At 41.2% G+C, this 27,178-nt stretch overlaps 1 protein-coding gene across 1 annotated transcript in view; it reads left to right on the top strand.

Annotated features, from left to right (window-relative positions):
- Positions 1-15,294: 15,294 nt before the first annotated feature.
- SCN8A (sodium voltage-gated channel alpha subunit 8) overlaps positions 15,295-27,178 on the top strand; it is a 188,350-nt gene continuing 176,466 nt past the window's right edge. Inside the window, exon 1 of the mRNA XM_057557190.1 lies at positions 15,295-15,379. The gene's annotated coding sequence lies outside the window, so the exon portion shown is untranslated. The remainder of the gene's footprint in view (positions 15,380-27,178) is intronic.

Genomic DNA, 27,178 nt, shown 5'->3' with positions numbered 1-27,178 from the left:
TTTTTGAAAAACATTGACTCTCCCTTTTCAATCCTGAAGTTTACTCACTGTGAGAATCAGGCTAAAGGTGTTTGTTACATTGATGGTCACATGGCCAAAGGCATTATTCACGCACCTTTAAAAAGTGAAGTGTTTTTTCAAATATTTTCTATATATTCTCAGAAATTATCTGATAGACGCTTTAGCACTCTTTTATTCACATTTAGATTTGAAATTCACATAGAATTGGGTTTTGTGTATGGTATGAGGTAAGGACAAAGTTTCAACTGTTTTAAAAATCATCCTTTTTCTTATTGCACTGCAGTGATAACTTTGTCATAAATCAAAGGCATTTGGGAGTATCTGCTAAAATTGAACATACATACACCCTCTGATCCATTAAGTCCACTCCTAGATGTATATCTAACAGAAATGCATTCATACGTGCATGAAAAGAGAGATTTGAGAATGTTTATAGCAGCACTACTCAAAATAGCCCAACAGACAACAATATTGTATTGTAATCATCAAACTTGCTAAGAGACCAGAACTTTATGGGTCTTAAGGATCATCATATATGGGATAGAGATGCTAATTATCCTACAATGGCAATCATATTACAGTATATAAATGTATCAAATTAACATGATGTACACCTTGAATTTGTGCAACGGTATATGTCAAATATATTTCAATCTTAAAAAGGTTAACTGTCCCCCAAAATAGCCCTAAAATGAAAACAACCAAAATGTCTATCAACAGTAGAATAGGTAAAGGAATCATGGTATATTCATGCAAGAAAATAGCATACAGCCATGAAAACAAGTGAGCTAAACTATATACAATAACTTTGATAAATCTCAGAAACAAGTTATTCAGTGAAAGAAATCAAAAGTAAAATAATATAAACTATCTCATTCTATGTATATAACGTTTAAAAATGGGCAAAACAAATCTATGGTGTTAGAAGGTTATCTTTGGGGAGGAGAGTAGAGTTAGTAACTGGGGGGGACCCGCAGAGGGTTTCTGAGGTACTATTAATGTTCTATTTCTTAACTCGCGTGGTGGTCACCTTGTAGTAATTCTTTGAACTGTACATTCATAATGTTTGCATTTTTTGTATGTGTATTATATATCAATCTAAAAGTTACTTTAAAAAAGAAGTTGGGGGACTTCCCTGGTGGCACAGTGGTTAAGAATCTGCCTGCCAATGCAGGGAACACGGGTTTGAGCCCTGGTCCGGGAGATCCCACATGCCGCGGAGCAACTAAGCCCGTGTACCACAACTACTGAGCCTGCGCTCTAGAGCCTGCGAGCCACAACTACTGAGCCCACGTGCCACAACTACTGAAGCCCGCATGCCTAGAGCCCATGCTCCACAACAAGAGAAGCCACTGCAATGAGAAGCCCGTGCACCGCAACGAAGAGTAGCCCCTGCTTGCCGCAACTAGAGAAAGCCCGAGCGCAGCAACGAAGACCCAACGCAGCCAAAAATAAAAATAAATAAATAAATAAATTTATGAAAAAAAAGAAAAGAAGTTGGTTGCTATGTTATATTCTAAAGGAAGGAAGACTGAAAGAGAGGCATGACAGAGTTAGGACAGAGCCTATGTGGAGGTGGTCTTCTTTTGGTTTCAAAGTATCAATAGCTGTTACATTTCTCCAGTGACACACCAAAACATAAGATATTTGATATACATGCAAAGCAATGTTTGATATTTGATACAAATTGGTAGATGGAAGAGGAAGATAAAACTAGTAGTCAGATTTCAGCAAATTTCAAATACCATTGACCATTATTTTAATAAATCATTTATAGGGGAAAATGCTGCTAATTAAATGTGAAACCATACCTTAACAATAGTCCTGGGTGACACATGTATTGGTCATATCAGCTTCTTATTGCTTTGAGATTTCTTTGATTTATTCCAAAAGATTTGGCTCTTTTTCCTCCCTTTATTTGCCTTATTTGCTTGGTGATATTATGATTGACATTGCTTTTGCATATATGCATGTCAGGTACAAAATGGAACACAACTTCATCTTGTTGTGGGCCTCTTCCTTTCTTCGGTCCTGTAAAGCTCTTGGTTGGTCTTTACAGGAGAATTAGAATTTTGGCCATTCCTCCAAAGTGAAATGTTTGCTTTATTACTACCAATGTGCCCCTGTTGCTCTGTTTCTCTGCCTTTCTGTGACTACAATAACCTTTCATTTCAATAAGCAGTCTTTTAAAGGACATTTTAAAAATCAGCTAAGCTCATCTGCAGTGATGCCAATAGAATAGCTATGGCCAAGTTCACACATGTGAAGCAGTGACACAGCTGCTGCCTGGCCAACAGTGACTATAAGAGGATTCTCGATTTCAGAGATGTTAAAATGTGAAAAAAAAATGTGCATCTTAGAACTGTTGAATCAGTGTGTTGAAGGAAAAGGCAGAGTCAGAAAATTACTATTTACAAAATTAGAGGAAGTCTTACATACTTGCATAATTTGGGCTGAAAATAAGAAGTGATGTATTTCAAGGACCTAGAAGGAAATCAGGGAAAAGGTTAAAAGAAAATAACATAGTTTGCCTAAAATAAATATACTATGTTTGGTGGAGACTGGTATTCATTAACTTGATGTAGAAAAGCATGGCTAGTCTCTCTCTCTCCTTGGGAGGCAAGGTGATATGATAACTTAGAGCATTGGAGTGCTGATAAATGTTTAGCAACTGGTTTTCTAGAAAAATGTGCATATATAGGTTTATTATAAATTTTACTGATATAAAGGGGATGTAGCACACAGTTTAAAAATATTATTAAATATACTACTGTTTGTTGTAAATTACCATATAGCCAATTGATTCCCACAGAACACTTTTGTTGATTTTTCCCTAACTCTGTATCCATAGCCAACCTACAGTTGCAGTTGACAAATGAGTACAGTTTTGACATGAACGTTGGTTGGTACTTTTGTTTACATTAATGAATAAGAGCAAAGTGAACAGCAAAGACATATGTTGGAACTTCACTGGTTTGTCAATGACATGAGTGATTTCCTTGCTGAATCAGATAACAGTCTTCTAATACTGAAAGAATCTTCCCTCAGTGTTTTTGTGTTATGAAGAATGTAACAGCTATAGACACAACACACTTTCAAGTTTAGTCTACATTTCTAACATTTTCCCACCTTCTTAAGTCTAGACAATCAGCAAAATGATAAATGAAGCCCTGAATTGTAATATGTGTCAGTTGCTATGTTGTAAATATGCCCAGCGTGGTCAATTTCAAGTTATCGAAGTGATCTTACTGAATGTGGAGTTAGGAAGAGATGCGAAGTAACACAATATTATTTAGTATTTCCACCCTATAGCTCTAAGAGATATAAATAATCTTAAGAGTGTAGACACTAGTCAAAAGTAGTGATAATAACTAGGAAGTAATTAATTTTGAATATTTATTCTCTTGTTTTAAATATAATTTATTTATTGTAAGTTTGCATCACTTAATTTTTAATAATGGCTGTGCTTAACAAATGCTCATAAAATTCCTGAAACTTTGACTCTCAGCTCTTACAAGGCTGTATGTGTCAGCTCCGGCAAACCTCTGCTTTGGAGTCAGACAAGTTCAGGTTTTTATTTAACTTTACTGGTTCCTCCTTCTCCAACCATGGGCAATATATCTAGCCTCTTCAAGCCTGGTTATTTCTACAGCAGGGCTAATAATACCACCATCATAGAGATGAGTGAGGGCAGAATGAGATCAAGTTTGTGAAGTGCCAAAATCAACACAAAATAGGAGCACAATATTAATTTTTTTTCAGTTAATGCACTTGGCTAGTCAGGAGGTATATTGATTTTTTTTAATTGAAGGATAATTGATCTATAACACTATGTTAGTTCCAGGTACACAACATAGTGATTCCATATTTCTATACATTACAAAATGATCACTGCACAATATTAATTTTTTCCTCTTTCTCTGGTCTTTCTCTCGTCTGATCTATCCTGAACACTGCTAGTTAAAATTATCTTCCTGAAGCAGAGATCCTTGCTATGTCATCTCTCTGACTTATAGTGGTATTAATCACAAACTTCAATTTGCTATCAAAGTCTACATCTTACCAATCTCATTTTTTCATTACTCCTTAGGTTGTCTGTGCCCCAGATACAAATCTGCTGACATTTCCCACAGAGTCCTTAGGGATCCCATCTCTACACCTTTGCTCCTGACACTCCTTCCTGTAGAGACCTTCGTATTATCTGAATCACCCTCCCCTCTCCCCGTCAAAACACACCTTCACAAGGCTGCCTTTGTTAGCCCCATCTCACGATGATCTCTAACCTGAGTACTCAGTGCTGGGGATGTGCTGGGAACTGTACAAAATTTCTATATGCATTATCCCCTTTAGTTAGTCCAATTTAAAGATGAGGAAACGGAGGCACCCTGAGAGTAAATCATTTTCCCAAGGTCATACACCTAGTGAATGGTAGAGCTCAGATTGCAACTCGGGTGGTCTGACTCCAGAACATGGGCTCTTAGACATCATGTTCCACTTAACTGCTTGAATAATTACCTTTTAAAATAAATTACATCTGTTTGTTTAATATTAATGTGTCATATATACTGTTGTATATCACGTTCTTGGCCTTTTTCATGTCTAGGTTTATATGTTTTATTTAAGTACCATCTTCTTGAGGGCAGAGTTATTCATTTCTCAAACATTTATAAAGTGGTCTCCCTATGTATCAGGTGCTATATTAGACACTGGGGATATAGGACCTGTCCTTGGTTAAAGACATGACAAAACATCCATATAGCAGAATACTATGTAGCTATAACAAAAAATGAGGAGGCTCTTTATGTAAAGACATCAGAAGTGTTCCAAGATATACTGTTAAGTATGAAAGCAAGGGGCAGAACATTCTGTACACTATGCCAACTTTTGTGTAAAATAGGAGGAGGGGTTAAAACTTCTTCTGTGTATTTTTACCTGTTAAAATAGTAGACTCAGTTCTTATCAATATGAAGTTCATAGTTTAGGCAACATACTATAACAATGCTATAGTTATGTACAATGGAACATTGACCATGAAAAATATATATTCTGAAATCTTCAAAGACTATAAAATAATGAATACCACGGTGGCAGTGAGGGCCAGCTGTTTAATGAAGTTTAATGCTCCCCTTGCAGGATATAGAGTTATTGCTGAGAAGTGGCTCCTAGCAAAGGACTTTGTTTCCAGCATTCCTTGCATGTGGGACCATGTGGTTAGATTCTGGCCAATGGAATGTGGGCAGAAGTGATGTAACCATAAAACTTCCTGTGGGTATTGACATCCAGGAAGTTCCTGAATGACTGTGTACAGCAAAGTTACTTTACTCCCCTTCCCCCCTGCCACCCATCACCCATCGGGCTGCATATGAGAAATGAAATTCTATTGTGTTTAGCCAGTGAGATTACAGTGTATATCTGTTATTGCAGTTTGTATCAACTTCATTAATACACCACTCTAGTATAAAATTTTCCTCTCAAAGTATAACTGAAAAATTTAAATGACTCTTTCAGACTCTTACTAATTTATCTCACCTGATACGCATAATTCGGTACACTGGCTGGAATACTCGCTGAAACAGTTTCACAAATTCATTTTTCTTATTTTTACCTAGTACCTATGGTAGGATTATCCACATCACAAAGCTATGCTACAGGCATATGTGACATTTCACTCTTTAATAGATCCAATATTTCCATTTTCTTGACAGAACTATATTTTCTTAGACCTTTTAACTTTTTACTCCAGTGTTAACATCTTCCAGCTTTCCTCTTCTCTTTCTCCTTTTAAAAATTTTATTATGAGGGCTTCCCGTGTGGCACAGTGGTTGAGAATCTGCCTGCCAATGCAGGGCACACGGGTTCGAGCCCTGGTCCAGGAAGATCCCACATGCTGTGGAGCAACTAACCCCGTGTGCCACAACTACTGAGCCTGCGCGTCTGGAGCCTGTGCTCCGCAACAAGAGAGGCCGCGATAGTGAGAGGCCCGCACACCGCGATGAAGAGTGGCCTCCACTTGCCGCAACTGGAGAAAGCCCTCGCACAGAAACGAAGACCCAACACAGCCATAAATAAATAAATAAATAAATAAATAAAAATTTTAAAAAAATTTTATTATGAGATGCATCATACATACAGCAGAGGGCATAAAACAGAGAGTACATTTTCAAGAAAAATCAGAAAATGAAGTCCTGTAAAATGCCACCCAAGTCAAGAAACAGAACATTGCTGACCCCCAAGAAGCCCTCCAATTGTCCCTTCCTGATTATAATTTCCTTTCTTCCCCTACAGAGGCAACCACTCTCCTGACTTTGGTGATAACGATTTCCTTGCTTTTCTTTGTAGTTTTGCCTCCTGTGTCTGATCCCTGAATTATGTAATGTAGTTGATCTGTTTTTGAACTTTATGTAAAGGGAGTAATCAGCTCTATTTACTTCGTGTCTTGCTTCTGTGTCCGAAACGATGTTTGTGAGAGGCATCCATGATGTTTCATGTAGGGCTAGTGAGTTCATTTTCATTGCTGTAGAGCAGTCCTTTCTGTGACTATACTGCATTTAACTTATTCATTCTAGTGTTGAAGGACATTTGATTATGGTAAACATCGCTTTTATGAACATTCTTCCCCACGTATCCTGGTGCAGATGAGCATGAGTTTCTCTAAGGTACACAGCTGAAGAGTGAAATTGCTAGGATATGGAATGTGCCTGTCTTTAATTTGACTGGATAATTCCATTCTGTCTTGCACAGTGCGCTCATTAGTGGTATATGAAAGGTCCCCTTGTCCCTCATCTAAGCCAACATTTGACATTGTCAGACTTTGAATTTTTTGTCAATCTGATAGGCATTTCATTGTGGTTTTAATTTGAAATTTTCATCATCAATAAGGTTGAACACCTCTTTATATGTTTATTGACCATTTAGATTTCTCTTCATGTGAAGCGCTTAATTTAAGTCTTTTAAGTCTTTGACTAGTTTCTAATGGTGGTTTGATTGCAGGAGTTCTTAATCTTAGGCAGTTATATGTTTTTCAAATATTTTCCCTACCCCACACCTTGTCTTTGCACTTTCTTTATGGAATCTTTTGGAAAATAGACTCAATTTGATCAGGACTGGATTTATCTTTTCCTTTACAGGTAGTGTTTTTTGTGTCTGGTTTAAGAAATCCTTCTTTTCCCTGAGATCATAAAGTGATTCTCCAGTATTATATTCAAAGCTTTTATAGTTCTGGCTTTCACATTTAGATATTTATTTCACATGGAAGTAGAAGTCTAATTTCATTATTTTCCATCTGGTTACCCAATTTCAGCACCATTTATTGAAAAGTCTGTCATTTCCCCATTGATCTGCAATGTCACCTATGGTCGTACATCAAGAGTTCATATGAGTGGGGGTCTGTTTCCGGGATTTCCATTCTGTTCCATCACTCTATTCATCTAACCCTGTGCGAACACCATATGTTTTCTCCCATTTCAGTTTTCCTTCTCTCATTCATTCAGTACATTTATTTTGAGTGCCTGATAGACCCTCTTCTAGGTACTGAGGATAAAGCAGTGAATAAAGCAGACATAAAATCCCTGCCTTCCCAGAGTTTCTGTTCTAGTGGGGGAGTCAGACAATAAACAAGATAAATAAATAAAATAGACAGTATGTTAGATAATAATATTTGCTAAGGAGAAAAATAAAGCAGGAAGGGGAATAGGAAGTACTGGGGGTGGGGCTGAAATTTTGGATAGGATGACCAGGGAGGGCTTCACTGAGAAGGAGATACCTGGGTTTATATCTAAAGGGAATAGGGCGCACCCTGCAGCTGTCTGGAGGAAGAGAGAAGGATGATCCAGGCAGAAGGATCAGCAAGTGCAAAAGCCCTGAGATGGGACTGTGCCTGGTGTGTCTGAGTAATGGGTGAGGCCAGTGAGTGCTGTGGTGTGAGTACAGATAGAAGGATATGAAGTCAGAGAATTAGCAAGGGCCAATCCTGGGAGGGCTTGTAATTCATAATACAGGCTTTGGCTTTTACAGCTGTTAGAAGGCTTTGAGAGGAGTAACTTGACCTAACTTCTATTTAAAAGGATCCTTCTGGATGTTTTTTTTTTTTTTTTTAAATTAGTGTAATTACGGTATTCTTTGGATCTCTAATTCTCTTTCCTTTTTTTTTTTTTAAATTTATTTATTTAATTAATTTATTTATTTATTTTTGGCTGTGCTGGGTCTTCGGTTCGTGCGAGGGCTTTCTCTAGTTGCGGCAAGCGGGGGCCACTCCTCATCGCGGTGCGGGGACCGCTCTTCATCGCGGTGCGCGGGCCTTTCACTATCGCGGCCCCTCCCGTTGCGGGGCACAGGCTCCAGACGCGCAGGCTCAGCAGCTGTGGCTCACGGGCCCAGCCGCTCCGCGGCATGTGGGATCCTCCCAGACCAGGGCTCGAACCCGTGTCCCCCGCATTAGCAGGCAGACTCTCAACCACTGCGCCACCAGGGAAGCCCCTTCTGGATGTTAAGTTGAGAAGAGACTGAAGAAGGGCCAGGTGAGAAACAGGGAGATCAGCCAAGAGGCGATTGAAACAAGTCAGGTGAAAGAAAATGGTGACTTGGACCAGAGGTAGCTGTGGTGAAAGAGGTTAGATTCTGGATTTGGTGATGGATCAGATGTGAGGTTTGAAAGATGGTAGTTAAGTCATGCTGATGATTGAATTTGAATCCCTGACATCTCACTCCACAGTCCACATGGCTGACCACTATGAATACTGCCTCTCATTATGCCTATCAGAGAGTGTACTTACTACATAGAATGCATAGCAGTGACATCATTGAGGTTCCAGATGCTGATCTTGAGGCCTGAGGTATGCTCTTGTAGATGCAGTTTGACCAAATTAATCAATAAATTATTTGTAAAGCTATAATAAAAGTAGGATAAGCCAAAAGTAAGATAAACCAAAGTAGGATTGTCCAAAAGTCTACAGGCTAACACATGGTGGATATTGTCTTGGGGGATTTCACATTGCTTGCAGTGCAAAAGAAGACTAGAATGAGTGATGTCCTCCACATCGCCAATATCTCTGCAGTGTGGAAGATTAGGAGTAATCTCAGAGATAAAAGTTCCAGACTGGAGTCTGCTGGCATCACAGAAAGCTAAGGGATTAAATCCTGTGTCCATTGAAGGGAACAGTAAATTCAGAGGAAGCAGTAACGTTTGGAATGAGGGATAGAAGATTAAGTAAACTATTATGGGGTCAAAATGTAGAGATGAGAAGTGAGGCAGAACATCCAAAGAGGGAAAGTACTTCTGCTAGATTTCCATCAGGAAACCATAGATGACCTCTAAAAGTAGTGGTGAGGTTGGGGATAGAACCCAAGTGTCACAGGCTCTCAGAGTAGGAAGGGGCATGTCCCACTTCACACTTTAAACATCTGTGTACACCAGGCATTCTTAACCCGGGGTTCAAGGATGAGTTTCACAATAGAATGTAAAGCTGTGCATTAGTATATGTGCATGTGTGTGCATGGATCTGTGAATTTATCTGGGAAGAAAAAAATCCATAGCTTTCATCAGATTTTCAAAGGAGTCCTTCATCCTAAAAATGTCCAGAACAACTGATCTTACAGTTTCTCCTTGAACAAGTGCTTTTGGCTTCTTTCCTCAGGAGTGGTCTGTTTTGCTGCTGATCAGCTCTGTTAGAACGTCCTTCCTCATGGTGAGCTGGCACTTATCTTTTAGGAACTCCCACCCCTGGTCTAGGTTTTGCCCCCTGGAGCAACACTGGGAAGTCTAATTTTTCTTTCATCTCAGTGTATTGAATTTATTTTCTGATATGAGCTTAGTTGTTAAAGGAAATCCTTGACATTTGTAATGCCTTCGAAGATTCTCATGAAGTCAGCAAAGATTCTCAAATTTTGAAAAGTTTGTAAGTTTAGCTACTCGGAGCTTAAAAGTAACAGATTCTATTACATGAACCCCATGTAATCCCATGAGGCTGAATTTCCATGTTCATGAAAATATTGGAGAAAGGATATAGAACTCTGTCCTCTCTCACTCTTTGGCAAATAATGTCTAGTGATAGCTCCAAAGGGTCTGATTTTCAGGAAAAGCAGTTTTAATAAGGAGGACATACGTCCTGATTATAATAACCATAGAGCTTCAAAAATGCAAAACAAAAACCATTTACAAAGGCAAGTAAGAAGAAAGAGTTTCTCTATGTCATGGGATTAAATTTTTTAAAAATCTGTAACCTCAACTTCTCTAACTTATTTACACATTGGCTTTCTTATAAATTATACTACATAAAGCCTTTAGTAATTCTACTTTAACCATTTTTTGTGGATTTCTTTTCCTTTCCTTCTCTTTACAATCATCTTGATATAGTTACCATATTGGAAATCAGTTCTCTGTCTCTTCATCTAGAATGAGGCCTGCTCCAATCAAAACCAACTTCTAGTTCAGTTATCCGGAGCCCCCTAAGCAGGTAATCTCTAAATGTTGATGTAAGATGAGAAGAAATAAATGCTCATTCATTCAATGAGTATGTATTCAAAGCCTACTGTATGCAATGCACACAAACCCCAAGTGGTCAAAGAACTTACAGTTTAAGTTAGTACCCAAGTTAAGGCAAATACTTAAACTTATATAGTAGCAAAATAACACAGCAAAGAGTTATAGCAATAAGTCAACAATGTAGATGAAATGGACTCATAAAATATATTCCCATTGATCAATATAAGGCAGAAAAAGAGAAGAAGCAGAGAATAGAAAGAATAAATAGGAAACAAAGAGCACAATGTTAGATTTAACCCCAACCATATTAATAATCACATGAACTGTAAATTGTCTTACCACCCCAATTGAAAAACATAACTTGTTAGTTGGCAGGGGTGGGGAGTGGGGAACAAGACCCAACCATATGTTGCCCAAAAGAAACCCATTTTAAATATAAAGATATAAATAGGTTAAAATTTTAAAAATGTAAAAAGAAATACCATGCCAGTATTTGTCTATATTAGACAAAGTGAATTTCAAAACAAAAAATATGGCCAAGGATGAAGAAGGTCATTTTTTTTTTTTGAATCCTGGTCTTTTTTTTTTAAAGATTTATTTATTTATTTATTTATTTGGCTGCATTGGGTCTTCGTTACTGTGTGAGGGCTTTCTCTAGTTGAGGCGAGCGGGGGCTACTCTTCATTGTGGTGCACGGGCTTCTCATTGTGGTGGCATCTCTTGTTGCAGAGCACGGGCTCTAGGCACGCAGGCTTCAGTAGTTGTGGCACACGGGCTCAGCAGTTGTGGCTTGTGGGCTGTAGAGTGCAGGCTCAGTAGTTGTGGCACATGGGCTTAGTTGCTCTGCGGCATGTGGGATCTTCCCGGACCAGGGCTTGAACCTGTGTCCCCTGAATTGTCAGGCAGATTCTTAACCACTGCACCACCAGGGAAGTCCCACAGATGCAACAATTCTTAACAAAATGTTAGTAAATCAAATCCAACAATATATAAAAAGGATAATACACCATGATCAATACATTGTCCTAGGTTGGTTTAACATTTGAAAATCAATCAATGTAATTCACCATATTATTAGACTAAAAAGGAAAGCCATATGCAGAAAAAGGATTGAGAAAATTCAACATTCATTCCTGATAAAAACTCTCAGGAAACTAGGAAAAGAAGAGACGTTCCTCAACATGATAAAGGGTATCTAGGAAAAACCTACAGTTAACATCATACTCAGTGATGAAAGACTGAATGTATTCCCCCTAAGATGAGGAAGATTTTTGCTCTTACCACTTCTATGCAACATTGTACTAGAAGTCCTAGCCAGTGCAATAAGGTAAGAAAAAGGAATAAAAGGCATTCAGAATGGAAGGAAGAAGCAAAACTCTTTATCTGCCAATGACTTAATTGTCTCTGTAGAAAATCTGATGGAATCTACAAAGAAATCTACAACAGTTAATAAGTGAATTTAGCAAAGTTGCAATACATAAGATCAATATACAAAAATTAATTGTACTTCTATATACTACCAATGAATAATCAGAAATTAAATATAAAAACACTGGAACTTCCCTGGCGGTCCAATGGTTGGGACTCTGAGCTTCCACTGTGGGGGGGCATGGGTTTGATCCCTGGTCGGGAATTAGGATCCCACATGCCTTGCAGAGCAGCCAAAAAATAAAAACACTAATAGCATCAAAAATATGAAATATTTAGGAATAAATCCCAGAAAGGTGAAAAAAAAAACTGTATCCTGAAAATTACAGAACATTGTTGAGAGAAATTAAAGAGAACTGAAATAAATGGAATGATACATTGTGTTGTTGTTATGATATCAATTCTCCCCAAATTGATCTACAGATTCAATGCAATCTTGATCAAAATTCCAGGGGGCTTTTTTTGCAGAATTTGACAAGCTGATTCTAAAATTCATATGGCCATGCAAAGGACCTAGAATAACAAAATCAATATTTAAAAAGGAAGAGCAGGGCTTCCCTGGTGGCGCAGTGGTTGAGAATCTGCCTGCTAATGCAGGGGACACGGGTTTGAGCCCTGGTCTGGGAAGATCCCACATGCCACGGAGCAGCTGGGCCCGTGAGCCACAACTACTGAGCCTGCGCGTCTGGAGCCTGTGCCCCGCAACGGGAGGGGCTGCAATAGTGAAAGGCCCGCGCACCGCGATGAAGAGCGGTCCCCGCACCGCGATGAAGAGTGGCCCCCACTTGCCGCAACTAGAGAAAGCCCTCGCACGAACCGAAGACCCAACACAGCCAAAAATAAATAAATAAATAAATAAAGTAGCTATAAAATTAAAAAAAAAAAAAAAAAAAAAAAGGAAGAGCAAAGTTGGAGGGCTGACACTATTTGACTTCAAGATTTATTATAAAGCAGGGGTAATGAAGACAGTGGGGTTTTAGTGTCAAGATAGCCAAAAAGATCAATGAAATAGAATAGAGAGTCCAGAATCAGACCCTTAACATACTTGATTAATTGATTTTTGACAAAGGTGCAAGGGTAATCAGATAGTGCAGGAACACTAGATATCAATGTCAAAAAAAAAAAGAACTTATATATTATTCCAAAAGCATGATCCATAGAAGAGGAGAAAGTAATAAATCAGACTTCATAAAAATTAAGAATTTCTGCTCTTTGAAAGACTTTAAGAGAATAAAAAGGTACACCCACACTGGGAGACGATATGTACAAATCACGTATCTCATAAAAGACTTGCATCCGGAATATATAAACACCTCTCAAAACTCATTAATAAGAAACAAACAACCCAACTTAAAAAAATAGGCAAAAGACTTGAACAGACACGTCACCCAAGAGCATTTACTGATGACAAATAAGCCCACGAAAAGATGCTCAGTATCTTTAGTCATTAGGGAAATGCCAGTCAAAACCGTGATAACACTTCTTACCTGTTGGAATGGCTAAAATGAAGAAGACTGACCATACCTAGTGTTGTCAAGGATGTGGAGCAACTGAAACTCTCATATACTGCTAGTAAGAATGTACAATGACACAACCACTTTGAAAAGCAGTTTGGCCCTTTCTTAATATGTTATTTATACATCTACAGTAGGACTCAGTCATTCCATTCTTAGATATTTATACCCAAGAGAAATAAAAGCATATGTCCATACAAGGACTTGCACACAAATACTCATAACAGCTTTATTTATAATGGGCAAAAACTGGATATAACCTAAATGTCATCACCAGGTGACTAGATAAACAAGTTGTGGTATATCTCTGTAATGAATAGTACTCAGCAATAAAAGGGAAAGAACTATTGATAGACAACTGAATAATTTCAAAATAATTAAACAGAGTAGAAGAAGCCCTACAAAGAAAGTACATACTGTATGATCCCATTTGTTTAAAATTCTGGAAAATGCAAACTATTGTACAGTAATAGCAAGAAGATTGTGGTTGCTTGGAGAGGGAGTGAGTGTGGGAGAGTGATGCACAGAGGAATTACACAGGGGCCTGGGAAAACTTTTGGAGGTGACGGGTATGTTCATTACCTTGATGGTTGTGATAGTTTCATGCATGCATACATATGTCAAAACTGTTCACTCTAAACATGCATAGTTTATCCTATGTCAAATATACCTCAATAAAGCTATTTAAAAATATATGTAGTGGGCACACTATGTGTGCCAGATCTTGTTCTCAGCGTGTGAAATGCATTCTCCTCTTTAATTCTCACAGCAAACCTGTCAGGTCAGTCCTATGATTGTTCCCTTTTACAGGTGAGAACAATGAAGCCCAGAGCCGTTCGCGTCCAAGGGTACTCAGTAAGCGGTGGCAGCCTGCCCATACTCTTTCGCTCTTAACAGTGAACTTGCGGTAGAAATATGTGTGAGAAGCACAATAAGGTGCTAAGCGTTCTCACATTCATTGTCTAGATCCTCGTAAGAGAGTGTAGAGTAAGCAGTTCAAATGATCGTGCCTACTTTACAGATGGACAAACTGAGATTCAAAAAGATTAAGGTGACCATTACAGTTTCAGGCCTGGGGGAAGGGATGTCTCCCTCCTCCTCACACCAGAGCCGCGTCCACTGAATCACAAGGCTCCAGCTGCTGTTCATAGACTTCCGCGTTTTTTTCTCAGGCAGCCAAAGATCGGGTAAATTGAGTTCCTGGTGTTTATAGATGTCAGAAACTCTAACAACTGAGCACTGCACTGTTACTGGGCATTTCCTTCTGCGACTGTCGTTCAGGAGAAAGGTAAGACTTGGCATTTCCAAGGGTCACGGGGCCCTCGAGTCCACATAGCACCTTTCGGGTTTCAACGCCCGCGTGCTGGCAGACAGCCCGCCAGCGTTCCGCGGCCGCGTCCCGGCACTCGGCCCGGGTGCCCCTCCCGCGCGGCTCGGCGGGGGCGTCGGGGAGGCGGGCCCGGGGACGCTCGCGAGGCGCTCCGGCGCGGCGCCCCCTGCCGGCGCCCTGCTCCCTCGCCCCGGATCCGGTCCGGGCGGCGCGGGGACGCCGGCCTGACAGCCAGCGAGCGGGCGGGCGGGCGCGCCCTGCAGAGGTAGGTCGGCTGCTGGGCGCAGGCAGGCAGGCAGGCGGGAGGGAGGGCGGGGGCGGCGTGCGCGGGCGGGGGCAGGGGGCGGGCAGGGGGTGCGCTCCGGGGGTCGGCGCGGGGGCAGGGCGGGCGGGGGGCCCGGCGGCGGGGGCGCGCGCGGCGGCGCGCGGCGGGCGCGAGTCATCAATTATGCAAGGACTTCGGCGGCGCGGGGGGCGGGCGCGGGGAGCGCTCCAAGATGGCGCCGACCGCAGTCCCGCCCGCAGCATCCTCCGCACCTCCGCAGTCCGGCCGCGCCTCCCGGGCCCCGCGTTAGGGCCGCCGCTGCCTCCCTTGCCACCGCTGCCGTAAGTAGCCCCATAGCCCCCGTCCCAGCGCCGCTCCTCGCCCGCCGGCTTCCCCTTCTCGCCTCGGGACCCTGGAGCGGGGCTCGCCCACCTCCAGTCAGGGGCTTTGCCGCAGAGTGCGCGGCGGGGCTCCAGGGGCAGTGTAGCGGGGTTTCTGCCCTCCCTGTTTTGGACAGGTGTTTGGAAGTCTTGCTTCCTTCTGCCGTGTTTACTGGGGATCCCTGCGGAGAACTGAGGACCACCGGCCCCCACCCCCATGCACCCTCTCTCTCCTCCGCTCTTGGCTGCACTGGGGGACACTGGCGTGCCCTCGGCGCCCCTTCCGTAGGGCAGCACCGTCTCCTCCCCATCTCTCAGAGCCGGGGCGGAGTCGGGGCCCCTCGCCCGGTTACACTGGAAGGGCAGCGCCGTCCGGATCTTCTAGGCAGCTCCTTAGCTCTACCCCCTCCCCCATGTCTTACTGCATCCTTCTCCCCCATCCGGCTCCAGATTGTTACCAACTGCAGAAGCCTGGGGCTCGTGGGTTCTTAGGGCAGACAGGACTCCCCTGTCCTTTACTCGGATGCATCCGTCCCCCTCCCGACAGGGTACTCTGGGGTTGTTGGGGGCCCCCCGGGACCTTCCTCGGCAAGCTAGGATTCCTGCATTAGGGAGTACATCACTTTCAGAACATCCCCTTCCCCCGCCCCCACCCCTACGCCACCCGATGCAGAGCTTGCTCCTCTCCTCCTCTTTGCTTCCCTCCCCCACCTTCCCACCGGCAGCAGCACCCTGGGCTTCTGCTAGCTTTGGGCTTACAGGACTGCCCAGCTCCACAGGCTTGGACCCCTCCTCTCTAGTTCTCACTTGGTACTTGGGGGACCGCAAAGCCTCTGCATTTTTCCTGAGAGCTCAGCTCCATCGCCTCCTTGCCAGCAGCAACCACCGGTGGAGACTTGTCAGCTAACTTTCGGGGGGGGCTTAGCCACGGCTTTCAGACCCCTTCAAGGGCCCCAGTTTCGAGGTGGGATGAAGTGGGAATAATTTTACAGCCTGATAAATATGATTCTACAATCCATGCCTTCCTTCCAACTACCCCACCCTGTGCCCTCTTCCTCACTTACACTGCAGTTTTTGAAACATGGGGGAATACATTTTATGTCCGGAGATTCCAAGACGCCAAGGTTCAGCGTCGGTATTCATAATAAAAGGATGTCATCTGTTTTGGGGGAGGGGAAGGGGTAGAAGAAACTTTGCATTGCATCTGGCTAATTCAGGGAGAGGGAGAAATAATGAGCACGGAGCAAGCTCTACCAAACAGGGAAAATTGCTTTTGATGCACGCACAATGGGCACCAGAGAAGCCGGGATGGAAGCAGGAAGTGTGGGTGAGGGCTCTGGGGGCAAAGGGGGAGAGTGCTTTTTATAACCGTTTTCTCAAGTTTGAACCTGGAGAGCCTTTAGAAAGGTAGTGGTGTGCTAGGGCTGTGGGATGTTTTAGCTTTCCAAGGGAGATTTCGGGTGTGGTAGGTAGGTTTTCACTGTTTCACAACCTTTCTGTACTTCTCTGTTTTCCACGTGTATTAGAAGATAATGGTGGTTAGGGGACTTCTTTTTCTTTCCTCAAAAAAAAAAATTGGTTTTTTTTGATGTGTAATGCAAATGGCTGGATAACATTACCACCTGGTACCACCATCCCGGTAGAAATCTCAGGGGAATCAGACTTAAAATGCTGAAAGCTTTGTAACACGTTGACTGTAACCTGGTTCTTGAAATGCTGCAGCATTTTTTCTTTGGAGCTCATGATCCACAAGGCTTCATTTCTCCCTGAAAGAGAATTTGATTGCTTGCAAGCGGGTAGTAGTGATGGCTTGGTACTTAGCAAACGTTGTCTGTCCTAGAAATTGAGGCTCTCCCTGGAGAGGGCTCCAAGCATGTTCTGTGTTCTATGGACTTCTGATTCAGGGTATGTGTAAATATGTTGTGTTTCTTAGTAGGGCTGGTGGTGGGTACTACAACACAGTTCTTGACAGTGCTGGTCAGTTACTGGTTTCTTGGGTTCAGTTGGAGACGCTTCAGTTTTCATTTGGGGTTTTGTCAACTTTTATCAAAATATTTGAAGGATTTTATTTTAAATTAATAAAGGATTATGAAATGGAATATAGCTTACTTAAAAACAAACAATCATACAGTTGATGTTGCTTTCTTTGTAGGGGCTTTAACAAATTTTTCGCAGGGCCCAACTTGCCCAGCTTTGGTTGCCGGTGTTGAGGTTTGCGCCAGGGTTTCCTGCTGTGGTGCTGAAAGGACAGTTCCCTGACAGTCCCGCCGTAGAGTGCACTCATGCTGGACATGATTTGGGTTTTTCTTGCTTTTATTATCAGCAGGCTTTCCTGTAGATGTGCGTGTGTGTGCGCGCATGTGCATGCGCAGCTGGGTTTATACTTGAAGTTGCAGGCCTAGTTACCATATTTTATTACTCCCACATAACTCTTCATTTTGGCTGTCCCTCATGGAGACAGTGTTTTTACAGGCTGCAGCAGATCCATATGTAAGTCATACAGTGACATTTTGCTGACTGCATTATTTCAGCACATTTTGATAATTTCAAGTAGCAAGAAACTATTAATGTTATGGGAATTTGGTCTCCTCAAGAAGTAGTCAGATAACTTGCTAAATTAAGCTGGATCAGAAGGGCATCTTCTTTGGGTTGATTTGAACAGTGAGCTGGGAAAAGGACTCAACACAGCAGAGGCCAGTATGCGATTCATTGTTTCACTAAAGTAATTTGTCAAAAAAGTATTTTAAAATCCTAAAATAGTGAACGGAGCCATAAAATTCAGCTTGTGTGAATCTCCCACCTAGCACAGGGATCCCCTTATGGGAGATCTCACATAAAGCAGCTCGTTCCTTTTGGGTTCCACTGTGATTGAAGTACTTTTATGTCTTTGAAAAGGTAACATACATAAAGTTAAAAGACATATAAATTGGGGCTATGTCAGGGGCAAATGTCATTCTTGTGCTTCTTACCCAGAAAAGATTGACATTCAGTGTTCTATAGAGATTACACAAGAAACCTGCACCTGCTTGAAAAGAATACAAAGATAGAGACATATCCACCTAAAGCAAGAAAAGCATTCTTGAATGGAAAGAAAAGTAATTATCTTTAATGTGCTGATATTATGTAACAAGTTGTTCTGGAGGCACATGCATGAATTAATGAATACTTAATTCCTATAGATTATATCTGAGAAGGAAAATAAAACCACGCTGTAATGCAGACGTAGAGAATGGACTTGAGGACACGGGGAGGGGGAGGGGTAAGCTGGGACGAAGTGAGAGAGTGGCATGGACATGTATACACTACCAAATGTAAAACAGATAGCTAGTGGGAAGCAGCCGCATAGCACAGGGAGATCAGCTCAGTGCTTTGTGACCACCTAGAGGGGTGGGATAGGGAGGGTGGGAGGGAGACGCAAGAGGGAGGAGATATGGGGATATATGTATATGTATAGCTGATTCACTTTGTTATAAAGCAGAAACTAACACACCATTGTAGAGCAATTATGCTCCAATAAAGATGTTAAAAACAAAAAACAAAACAAAAAACAAAAAAAACCCCCACACTGTATAGAAAGTGTTAAAAAATAGTTTATCCAGAGTCAGATCAGTTTCCATAATTATAAAAATAATGTATACTTATTGCAGAAATATTTTAATATATAAAAGACAGGAAAAAAGTCATCCTTAGCAAAACAGTTGTCTGTGTTTATGGTTATTTCAGTCTTTTTTTTTTTCTGTAGAGAGGGCAAGAAGCACTTGCAGAAGTTATTCAGAAGAGCAAAAAATAAGTATTTTAAAACCAAACCTTTTAAACTCTTAAGTTCACAGTCCACTAGTTAGTCATTGAGAGGCTTAACAGCTAGATCGTTATATTTCAGTTTACCTTTATTTTCTGAATCATGTAAAAAAAATTTCCACAAAATTATCTTTAATGTGAAAGAATTCATTCTTAGAATTGGACTCCTGTAAAGTCTTTTTTTTTTTTATTTATTTATTTTTGGCTGTGTTGGGTCTTCGGTTCGTGCGAGGGCTTTCTCCAGTTGCGGCAAGCGGGGGCCACTCTTCATCGCGGTGCGGGGACCGCTCTTCATCACGGTGCGCGGGCCTTTCTCTATCGCGGCCCCTCCCGTTGCGGGGCACAGGCTCCAGACGCGCAGGCTCAGCAATTGTGGCTCACGGGCCCAGCTGCTCCGTGGCATGTGGGATCTTCCCAGACCAGGGCTCGAACCCGTGTCCCCTGCATTAGCAGGCAGATTCTCAACCACTGCGCCACCAGGGAAGCCCTCCTGTAAAGTCTTTTGATTTAAATATAGCAAGTTAACTAGAAGAATAAAGAAAACTTTACAAATATTCTCCCTCTGCACCTACTGTGTGTGAAGCATTGCACTAAGCACTAACACTCTTTAAATGGCAAGAATCAGCTTAGAAAATTATACCATGCTCAAAAACTATGGCTATTAAAGTGTTAAAAGAAGGAAACAGAACTTTCACCCTTCACATATATTAATTGCTGAAATGTTAACTGGAAGCCTATTGATCTTACCCAGTGATTTAACCTAAAAAGAATAATGTGTGCAGGAATATGAAGTAAATGTATGTAAAGAAAAGACAAAGAAGAAATCCTCTGGAAAATTTTTGTCTGTCCCTTCGTGAAGTTATAGATACAAAATCAGGACCCGCATTTAACTACATATCAGGAATTAAGGTGAAATGAAGACCCAAGTTGCCTTAGTTACACTGCTGAGAAGAAAAAGTCAGAAGCAGTATAGGCTTTGGAGGTAGGCAAAACTAAGTTCAAGTCTTGATTCTGCTACTTACTAGCTTTGTCACCTTGGGTAAGTTATTTAATCTATCTGAGCTTCAGTGTTCTCATCTATAAAAATAGGAATAATAATACCTACGTTGCAAGGTGTTTGTGGGGATTAAATGAAATCTCTGTTTCCTTATGGTTCCTGACACATAGAGCTCAGTATATATTAGTTCCTTTTCCTCTAGGGATTTAGCAGCTTAGTGTGTATTTATATGTGTGTTTGATAGAGTATATATGTACTGTATTAAATTACAGTAGTCTGAAAAGCAGACGGTTGCTTTATCTTCAGTCTGGCAGAGAGAATAGAATCTGCAGGTGTGCTGACTTGGGTGGACATTGCTAATATAAAAGGAGAAAAGTTTTACTGTATAATTGCACTGCTGATCTCCACCAACACAGTGCAAATGCAGTTACCAAAGTAACTCTTTCTGCATTCATTCCCAAACTATTCTAGAATAGGACTATTTACCAAATAGGAATGCTCTGGCATTCGCCAGTTGGCAGGCAACTGGGCTGTTTTTAGCTATAGTTTGGGATCTGAAGGTGGAATGGGCCCAAAGGCTGAGGTGTCCCTTTATCCTTACTTGAGCTGAATGTGTTAATTGTAGTAAGTGGTTATATGGGTTTGGAGTTGCTTTTGTCTTCAGCACCATTCTAGGTTTCCCCATTATATAGCCTTTTAATTGCTTTATTTGAATGAGTCTCATACATTTAGGTCTCATGGCTGACCATCTACTTTTGGTAATTATTACTCTATGTTTATCTGTTTATAAAAACTTTAAAAATCCTTCTATCAGTTGATTGTTTGAGTTAGGTAAGACAAATATTATTCTACGCATTTTATAGCTGAGGAAACTGAGGATCCCAGAGCTTGAATGAGTTGTCTAGGGCTATGGGACCATTAAGAGATGGAGTGGAGACAGGGACCCAGGTTGGTTGACTCATGCTTAAAGATTTTTCTTCCATTAAATGGTGTTATGTTCTGATGTTCATATAACCAAGTATTGTGAACGATTTTGGCTTTAAGAAATTATCATTACCCTAGGTATCTAAACATATCTTACTGAGTGGGCATAATGAAAGATTCTGGGATAGGCAGAGGGAGGGCAAGAGTACCTTTGAAGGAGAGCATTTTGGAAGCAGGAAGGAGATGGAAAATGAACAGAAGATGTATCAATAAATAAAATATGGATGAAAATAGGAGGCATTGAAGTAACATGGTCGTTTTGTTTCTGCAGCTATCCTGGCTACTTTTTTAAAGGTCATCATGTCTTGGTGTCTACTTGTCATTCGTCATTTCTCTTGCACGTAAATACACAGTTGGCTACTCATAAATACTCCCATGTTGCCAGTATAAGTTATAACCAGGACCACAGGGGAATTATGGCCACTATCACCTGGACTTTTTTGCTTATGCAAGGCTGAAATTGGTGTAGGACTCAGAGAAGAATTGGTGCTGGGTGGCGGGAGGGTTATGCTAGTTGAAGCAGAAAAAGTTCTGGGAGGCTCTAGATCTAAAAGAGCAAAGGTGAAAGTAGATAATAGTTACAATTTCCCTTAGGTATATGGAGATGTGTTATACTGAGGAGAGTGGAACAGAAGAAAAGCTGGGACCCTGAGGGTCTAAGATGTGCTCTTAGTTTGGGACCGAAGCTCTCTTGATCCTGGAAGGAGTCGATTGGGTTAGGATAACTAAAATGTTGTCTAGAGAGGTTTGGAACGCTTTTATATTCACTGTTGGTGGTAGCGAGAGTCCTCCTGTGTTCGCTGGGCTTGTCCCAGGATCTGGAAATGGAAAGCCTGAAATCCCTCAAAAGACACATTAACAGGCTCCTTTCATGTTCAGTTGATTAGTGCGATTTTTATGATGTAAAATCTTTTGAGTTCCTAGGGAGTAAGAACATTAGAGAAATATAGCGAATGCTTATTTATCCAAGGATGGATTATCTGGGCTATGAATTATACATGTCATTTATTTTCCTCTCATTTTCTGCATCTTGAGCATTTAACTGATCGTTAGCATTTCCATCAGAGTGAACTTGGGAAGGGAGAAAAAGTCAAAATTAAAATGTTGCTTTAAATTTTTAGATAATGATTGAGAAAGGAAGAGATCAATGAGAAGGCAACTCATTTTTAATCTATTCTTAGTCTCTCCTTATTTTAAAGTACAGACAGTTGAAAGCTGAGCCTCCAAGAGCTTCCCTGGAAGCCAGTGTGAAATAGCATTTTCCCCTCATTTTACTGAGTGACAGCCCTGTAAATAAATAGGGCTTAATTTATTACATGGTTAGTTTCTTGTTTCACAAGGAATTCTTCTTCAATTAAGGATAATGCAGCAGGCTTTTCTTCACATTCACTAGTGACTTTTTGTCTTAGCAAAAAGCTGAATAAAATGCTTTTAACTCTTTTTTTTTTTTAAAGCATCTAATTTATTATTTATTTATTTATTTATTTATTTATTTATTATTTTTGGCGTGTTGGGTCTTCGTCTCTGTGCGAGGGCCTTCTCTAATTGTGGCAAGCGGGGGCCACTCTTCATCGCGGTGCGCGGGCCTCTCACTATCGTGGCCTCTCCCGTTGCGGAGCACAGGCTCCAGACGCGCAGGCTCAGTAATTGTGGCTCACGGGCCCAGCTGCTCCGCGGCATGTGGGATCCTCCCAGACCAGGGCTCGAACCCGTGTCCCCTGCATTGGCAGGCAGATTCTCAACCACTGCGCCACCAGGGAAGCCCAAAATGCTTTTAAATGAAAACAAATTGATGCGTTATTATTAAATTGCAGAGAAAAATTGAGCAAGTTGCGAATGAGACTGGTAGAGCTTTCTCGGAGGTCAGAATAGCCAGAAATCTCATTTGCTACAGAATTCTTTTTTTTTTTTAATTTTTATTTATTTGTTTATTTATGGCTGTGTTGGGTCTTCGTTTCTGTGCGAGGGCTTTCCTCTAGTTGTGGCAAGTGGGGGCCACTCTTCATCGCGGTGCGCGGGTCTCTCACTATCGCGGCCTCTCTTGTTGCAGAGCACAGACTCCAGACGCGCAGGCTCAGTAATTGTGGCTCACGGGCCCAGTTGCTCCGCGGCATGTGGGATCTTCCCAGACCAGGGCTCGAACCCGTGTCCCCTGCATTGGCAGGCAGATTCTCAACCACTGCGCCACCAGGGAAGCCCTGCTACAGAATTCTTAATTGGATTTCCTAAGATTTTGGTGAAGACTAAAAAGGCGGAATGTCTTATTTCTAGGAAAGATACCTTGAACAAAATAAAGCATTTTAAGCAGATTTATATTGTGATAGGGAAGAAAGCATTGGGAGTGTGAGGAATCATCAGAGTGGAGAGTGAGGAAAGGTGAAAGAATGACTGCAGTGAAAATGGACGAGGAAATTTGGATGTGAACTTGGGGGAACTACTCATGTTTTAAGAGAAAGAGTTCTCTCTCCTCTGCAAGCTCCTTTGGATACATGTCTTTGTTCTTCTTCCTGAACTAAAGTTGTCCTGATTTTCCGGATAGGGCACAGAACCTTAGGAAGATGTTTTGTGTTTTAAATGTTATTTTATCCCTTTCTCTGCTAGAACTTTGCTGCAAATTGCTTACTTTATCTGATGTCTGCTTTGGAAAAGCTGGAGAAATTTTCTTGCTTTGTAGCAAAAAATTTAGTACCATTCTTAAATGTTTTTTCAAAATTTCCTTTTTTTTTTTAAAAAAGGATTTTAAGTCATTTAATATAAAAAACATTTTCTCAAAAGGCACTGTGGAAGGTATCTCTGTATTCTTTTTTTTTTTTTTTTTTAAGAATTTTTACTTTATTTATTTATTTTTGGCTGCGTTGGGTCCCCGCTGCTGCACGCGGGCTCTCTCCAGTTGCGGCGAGCAGGGGCTACTCTTCACTGCGGTGCACGGGCTTCTCATTGTGGTGACTTCTCCTGCTGCAGAGCACGGGCTCTAGGTGCACGGGCTTCAGTAATTGCGGCGTGCGGGCTCAGTAGTTTTGGCTCACGGGCTTAGTGGCTCTGCGGCATGTGGGATCTTCCCGGGCCAGGGCTCGAACCCCTGTCCCCTGCATTGGCAGGCGGATTCCCAACCTCTGCGCCACCAGGGAAGTCCATTTCTGTATTCTATACATAAAATATATCTTTTACATTTTTTTTGAATAGTTAACAGAGGCAAAGGGTTAAAAAATCAGAGAGTTCAAAGTTAAGTCTTTTATACTGTCACCTTCACTCAGTGTGCCCTCCATAAAGGCAACTACCGTTACCAGTTTCTCTTGTATCCTTTCTACATATATATGCCTGCACACATTTTCTCTCCCCTGCCCTCCCCCACAATTATGTCAATGGCCTTTTGAGGAAGACTGTTAAAATAGTTTGGGGATTTAACTCTCATTCTAGGTCATCTTAGATCAATTAATTCCCCGTTAGCAAAAATTTTAGCGTCATTCTTAAGTGTTTTTTTTTTTCCTCTTTTTATTGTTTTAAGGATTTAAGTCATTTAATATGAAAACATTTTCTCAAAAGGCACTGTTGAAGATATCTCTTCCATTCTGTGTCATAAATTTGGGGATTTGAATATAGAGTATAATTAGAATTATATTCAAATTAGAATAGAAATTTTGCTAAGAACAAATCAGTTGGGCTGGGGTAGAATCCCCCAGTGGCAGATAAGCCTGCAAAGATACAGTAGAGTTAGCCAAACACTAAGAATTTTTTTGAAGTTGCATTTATCCTTGGAGACAATGGAGAACATAGAAGATTTTTTAGGGGGTGCAAAATGACACATCATCAAAGCCGTGCTTTAATATTTTAGGAGAATTGGGCAGCAGTGTGTATATAACAGGATGGAACAGAACAAGGAATGGACATCCAGTTAATTGACTGTTTGATTTGGCCTAGCTGTGTGGTGACAAAGGCTTGGACTCGGAGAGTAGTGATGAAGATGGAAAGGAAAGAATATAAATACAATTTTGTATATGTGTGTCACATGGATGTGTGCGTTTAAGTAGCATTTTTATAATGTAAGAAATTGTTTCGAGGAAGGCCCAATAGGAATTGGTGAATAACTTTACTTGGGGAAAAGGGAGGAGGAGGAGTTAAGATTATTTTGCTGTTTTAAAGTTCAGCGACAGAGAATCTTCTGTTTAGAAAATCTGAGGAAGTAAGTTCTGTAATACACATTGGCAGTGTAGTCCAGAGCATCTTGGTTAGCAAGCTACCTTAATTTCTAATTTTTAATCCTTTCTCTGCAGAGGGTTTTCCCCCATCAGCTTCTCATGCTTTCTTTAAGGAAAACCTAAATCTTCCAACTTCTTTATTCTGTGCGTTCTCTCACTGATAAATATTACTTAATCTTTGTGGGTCTCTGTCCTTTTCTTATTTTGTGGTCTTTCATTCTGTCCATTTATAGACACTTAGCTCGCTGTCCTTCTCCTTGATACTCTCAACTAACCTTCGGTTTAGTGTATAAAGAAACAAGAATTATGCACCTTTTTATAGGTGGATGACTGTTTTGTCCTTACTGAAACTCAATGACTTTCTTTCTTTGATCATTTGCTTATATTCTGTGTGTTTCATGGAAGCCATAGTATTTGAAATTGCAGGTTGAATTAATGGTAGCAACTGAGAGAATTCTAATAGGTGAAAGCAGAGGGAAAGTGTTAGGCCTTATCAGCCAGTGATGTTGCTTGCTATTTCAGGTATTGACCTTGGGCTGTCAATACAAAATGTCAGACTTGCATAAACTTCCTTGGTGTAGCTGGGGTACAAGAGAGTAGAGAGTGGGCCCTAATGTGTAATTTCAGTATACCGTGATAATTTAGAGCAAAGGGTGAGCTCAGGGAGCTTGGGTTCTAGTCTAGCCTTTTGCAGTCAGTAAAGATCTTTGAATAAGAAAAAATAGAGGGTGGGCTTCCCTGGTGGCGCAGTGGTTAAGAATCCGCCTGCCAATGCAGGGGACACGGGTTTAAGCCCTGGTCTGGGAAGATCCCACATGCCGCGGAGCAACTAAGCCTGTGCACCACAACTACTGAGCCTGCGCTCTAGAGCCCGCAAGCCCCAACTACTGAGCCCGTGTGTTACAACTACTGAAGCCCATGTGCGTAGAGCCCGTGCTCTGCGACAAGAGAAGCCACTGCAATGAGAAGCCTGCGCACTGCAACGAAGAGTAGCCCCCGCTCGCCGCAACTAGAGAAAGCCCGTGTGCGGCAACGAAGACCCAACGCAACCAGAAATAAATAAATAAAATTTAAAAAAAAATAAAAAAAATTCAGGGTGATTGGAACATCAGAACATATACATGTAAAATAATAGAATGCGCCTGGAGAAAAGCAATTTAATTCAGTAAATCTTTCCATTTAATTTTCCTTCTCACCACCAAAGTTACTGAGTTTTTGCAAATTCCATTAACATTTGCCATAGTTTGCACTCAGATTGTTCGCAGAAGTCTCCATGGTTTATGTGGAACCAGTAGAGCAGGCAGAATTCATGTAAAAGATGTTAGTAAATTTAGACTCTGTTTAGGGATATAAAGCATCCTTACAGTAATCCCATCAGGAGGTTCTCTGTGCAGTCACACTGTAAGTTTGTACCCGCTTCCTAGTATGAATGCTCAAAGTAACAGTGATGAAGAATAGGTAAACAACAGACTCTTGGGAAGCCATTCTTAAAATAGTTTGGGGTGAGGAAAGTCCATAAAGACCACTAAACTGAAAGATGGCAATCTGTTTTATTAATCTAGATGTTCTAGTGCAAGTAATATTTCAGTAGGTTTATAGGTTTTTATTTTTTCACTTTCCTTCTATTTGTAATATTTCTTCTTCCTTGTCTCTAGAAAAGAAGGGTGGTATAAAGCCAAAGAAAGGCGCAGATTGAGTGATTGAGTGATTAAATGTAGTGGGGAAACAAAGTAGAATGATCCTATGAATATTTCACTTACCTCACAAGGCTGTTTTCTGACTCAT

Source organism: Balaenoptera acutorostrata, chromosome 11, assembly GCF_949987535.1.
Source record: "Balaenoptera acutorostrata chromosome 11, mBalAcu1.1, whole genome shotgun sequence".
In the NCBI taxonomy this organism is placed as follows: domain Eukaryota; kingdom Metazoa; phylum Chordata; class Mammalia; order Artiodactyla; family Balaenopteridae; genus Balaenoptera; species Balaenoptera acutorostrata.
Note: the sequence above shows the minus strand (reverse complement) of the source record. Positions and strands in the feature narration are given on the sequence as shown.